The sequence below is a fragment of the Panthera pardus genome, unplaced genomic scaffold (genome assembly GCF_024362965.1).
Source record: "Panthera pardus isolate Hobbes unplaced genomic scaffold, ASM2436296v1 HiC_scaffold_27, whole genome shotgun sequence".
NCBI classification, from domain to species: domain Eukaryota; kingdom Metazoa; phylum Chordata; class Mammalia; order Carnivora; family Felidae; genus Panthera; species Panthera pardus.
The window spans coordinates 121,212-125,931 of NW_026526843.1; positions in this window are offsets into that span (position 1 = coordinate 121,212).

The window sequence follows — 4,720 nt, forward strand, 5'->3', positions numbered from 1 at the left end:
CCAGCCTTGCTGAGTCTTCCAAGGGCCGGCCGCCAGGCACACGGTCCTGCCAGTGTGGCGGGGGTGGGAGGAGCCACTTGGGGCTTCCTGGGTGCTGGTCCCCATAGACTCAGGGCTGCCAGACCTCCCTGTTCCCCACCGCAGTGTCCCGGCAATGAGGACTGTCTCCCGATGACCCTGAGGCCTCTGCGGGCACACACAGGTCGAGGAGAAACAAGGGGACGGGGCAGAGGTGTGGACAGGGCAGCCCAGCCCAGCCTGAAGCCAAGAGACTGGCCAACCCCGAAGAGACCGCAGTGGGCAGGGGAGTGTGCTGCGTGGGCCGCCCCCAGCCCCCAAGGTCCCGCCCGGTCTGCCTGCCCCCGGTGTGTGCCCACTCTTCCCTGAGGCCCCGCCGCCTGGCTCTCTGCCTGGGACCCCACACCAGGGCCGCCCCCTTCCGGCCCCTGACTCTGTTCTCACCACCGCAGCACCTCCCAGTGCAGGAGACACAAGGAGGGGGTGGGGGTGGGTCAGACCCTCACTCTCCTCCTCACAGCCACCCCCCTCAGTGTCCACACCCCAGTGTCCCGGAGGCCCCACCCCAAGGCCCAGAGCCACAGGGTCATGACGCCCAATTGCATGCTTACAAGCATGATGAGGAGGTGGCTGGCACTCAGGGGGGCCTGTGAGAGAGGGTTGGGGGGTTGGCTCGGGGGCCTGCCTGGGAGGGTTGGGGGAGGGGCTCGGGGGCCCAGGAGGGAGGATCAGGGACATGGGGGGGAGGGACCTCGGACAGAGGGCGTTGGTCTTCCCACTGAGGGGACCAGGTAAAAGACCGCCTCCCCTGCCCCACGAGCACCCAGGACCCCTCTGTCCACGGATGGGCCTCTCCCCTCCCAAGGCCCGGTCCACTGTGCCGCGAGCAGCCGGGCCCTGAGAACACGCCCATGTGCTGGGAGGCAGGCAGTCACCCCAAGAAGGGGGCCCGGGCACGGCCGACCCCCGAGGTGCCCACACCCCGATTCTGACATGGGAAGGGCCAAGTACGGGTTTGAGTGACCCAGAGACACCGTCACCTGATGGTACTTCACTCCGCCAACGTTTATTCAGCAGCCACGGGGCAGTGCACGCACCCGAACCACACGGCCTCCTTTCCAGTGGGCTCGTGGTCCTCACACGCAGCCACCACAGCACCTGCCAGGCACATCCTTCTGACAGAGTGCGTCCCTCAAATACACAAGGCTCAGACACTCATCTTTAAGTATGGGCAGGGGACGCCTCCGTGGCTCAGTCACGTATCTGACTTCGGCTCAGGTCATGATCTCACGACTCGTGGGTTCGAGCCCCAGGTCAGCTCTGCTGACAGCTCGGAGCCTGGAGCCTGCTTCAGATAAATAAGCATTTTTAAAAATTTAGATAAATTAGGGGCGCCTGGGTGGCTCAGTCGGTTCAGTGTCCAACTTCGGCTCAGGTCACGATCTTGCGGTTTTGAGTTCGAGCCCCGCGTCAGGCTCTGTGCCGACAGCTGGGAGCCTGGAGCCCGCTTCGGATTCTGTGTCTCCCTCTCTCTCTGCCCCTCCCCCGTTTGCACTCTGTCTCTCTCTCACTCAAACATTAAGAATTTTATTTTTTTTATTTAATTTTTTTTTAACGTTTATTTATTTTTGAGACAGAGAGAGACAGAGCATGAACAGGGGAGGGTCAGAGAGAGGGAGACACAGAATCCGAAACAGGCTCCAGGCTCTGAGCAGTCAGCACAGAGCCCGACACGGGGCTCGAACTCACGGACCGCGAGATCGTGACCTGAGCCGAAGTCGGACGCTTAGAAGTCAGACGCTTAACCGACTGAGTCACCCAGGCGCCCCAAAAACTTTAAATAAATTTAAATAAATTAAATAAAATTAAATATGGGTGGGGAGGGGGGCATCTGGCTGGCTGCGGATGGACCATGTAACTATTGATCTCGGGTTCCTAGGTTCGAGCCCCATGTGGTCTGTAGATATCATTCAAAAATAACATCTTTTTTATTTTTTAAATTTAAGTTTATTTATTCATTTTGAGAGAGCGGGCGGGGGAAGGGCAGAGAGAGAGAAAGAATCCAAACCAGGCTTCGCGTCTCAGTGCAAGATCATGACCTGAGCGAAACTCAAGAGTCGGACGCTTAACCGACTGAGCCACCCAGTCGCCCCTTTTCTTTGTTATTTATAGAGACCCACCAGCTTTCTTTGGGTTAGTATTTTCTATTTACTTTCACCCTTCTGTGTCTTTCTTTCTCTCTCTCTCTTTTTTTTTCTTTTTTCTTTCTTTCTCTCTTTTTTCTTTCTCTCTCTCTCTCTCTTTCTTCCTTTCTGGGAGAGAGAGAGAGAGAGGGAGAGAGAGAGAGGGAGAACACAAGCCAGGGAGGGGGCAGAGAGAGAATCTCAAGCACAGTCCACTCTCCGTGTGGAGACCAACACAAGGTCAGTCCCACAATCCTGGGATCATGACCTGAGCCAAAATCAAAAGTCTGATGCTTAACTGAGCCACCCAGGAGCCCCAAAATAACATCTTAAAAAAAAATAAAGTACGAGGGGTGCCTGGGTGGCTTAGTCTGTTGAGCGTCCGACTTCGGCTCAGGTCATGATCTCATGGTTCCTGAGTTGGAGCCCTTCATCAGGTTCTGTGCTGACAGCTCTCGGAGCCTGGAGCCTGCTTGGGATTCTGTGTCTCCCTCTCTCTCTGCCTCTCCCCCACTCACGCTCTCTCTCTCTCTCAAAAATAAATGTAAAGAAAAAAAAATTTTTAAAGACTGTAGAAAATAAAATAAAAAATTAACAAAATGAAGTAAAATAAAATTAAATGAAGTTACATTAAATTAAATGAAAATTAAATAGGGACGCCTGGGTGGCTCAGTTGGTTAAGCAGATGACTTTGGCTGGGGTCATGATCTCATGATTCGTGGGTTCGAGCCCCACGTCGGGCTCTGTGCAGACAGCTCAGAGCCTGGAGCCTGCTTCAGATTCTGTGTTTCCCTCTCTCTCTGCCTCTCCCCCGCTCATGCTCTGTCTCTCTCTCTCAAAAATAAATAAGTGTAAAGAAACAAATTTTTTAAAAGACTGTAGAACAAAATAAATAAAAAATAACAAAATGAAGTAAAATAAAATTAAATGAAGTTACATTAAATTAAAATTAAATAGGGACGCCTGGGTGGCTCAGTTGGTTAAGCAGCTGACTTCAGCTGGGGTCATGATCTCACGGTTCGTGGGTTTGAGCCCCACGTCGGGCTCTGTGCAGACAGCTCGGAGCCTGGAGCCTGCTTCGGATTCTGTGTCTCCCCCGCCCCCCTCTCTGCCTCTCCTCTGCTCACACTCTGTCTTCTCTCTCTCAAAAATAAATAAACATTAAAAAAATGAATAAAGTACAGAACCTTTGCTTCATGTCCACATGAAGAGACTTAAAATACCAGAAAACTGAAAGGTTTGACCCAGGATTTTAAGTTATAAAGCAACAATAAAGTGCGGCCCAGCGAGGCAGGTGAAGAAACCTCCCCGTGACCCGGGGAACCTGCTCCTTCAACACCGGGCCCTCCACACCGTGTTGCCCAGACGTGTCCGTCACCTGAATGAGAGAAACAGAAATCCACGAACGAGGCGGATTTCGTGGGATTGAACAGTCGCGAGGAGCGTTCCGGACACAAACGGAAGGTACTCGTGGGCCGGACGTGGCCAGGAACTACGGCCACGGGGCGTTCCAAGGACGCAGCATCATGTCGGGCGCTGTCCCCTGCGGGCTTCGAGCTCCCAGTTCCTGGGCCTCGGGCCGCGCCTGGAATGATGGCATCCGCATACCGAAAACATAAGCGGATGTTCTGGAAAATGACCCCTTGCACCTGAAGGGACCACACTCCAACACGGAGGAAAGCGTCGTCTTCAAGACTACCCTGAGAAAGCCTAATGTCCTCCTCCATCAGAGGCAGAATGCTCCAGAACACGAGACACACAGGAACCCCAGGGAGCCCTTCTTGGGGAGAGGAACACCCACACAGCATCGGGGTTCACCGTTGGGCTGAGAAGCTGAAAGGGCCAGCACCGTCAAGGTCGTGTGCGCAACGCGGGACTTGTGACGTTGCGTCCACGCGGCTGGATCCCCGGATACCGGGGAAGCGGAGCAATGCTGTCCTGCCCCTCACGGGGAGCACGGCCTCATGCACGCCCTCGGGGGGGGGGGGTTTCACTCCTGGAGGCGGCCAGCCGCCAGGAGAATTTACTAAGCACGTTGCCCCAGAGGGTGGGGTGTGCTGCCCCTGGGACGCAAGGAAAACCCGTTTGGGGCAGAAATTTGCATGAGGCCATGCATGGGAAAGGCAGACGTGTCAGCGGGACACCGGCGCCCTCCCCCCGCCCCCCGTGGTTCTTCCTAGACACCGCATGTTGCACAAACCTAAAGTGCCCTGCCAGGCTGCCGGCCCCACTTTTCCAACCACATCCCCTCACTTCCTGTGTCTGTGCCCCAGATTGGTCTTTCTCGCCGTGTTTCCCACGTTTTCGTTATGACCGTGTCGGTGAAGGTGATCTCTGTCCGGTGGCGGGGACTCACTGACAGCTCAGGGGATGGTTAGCTTTTTTTTTTTTTTTTGAGGGATACGGTATGTTTCAGTTAAGGCACGAGCACTGGTTTTCTGGACACCACGCGATCGGTGCGTGGTTAATAGACTACTTCGTCAACACACAACTTTTGTATGTCCCGGGAAACCAAACAA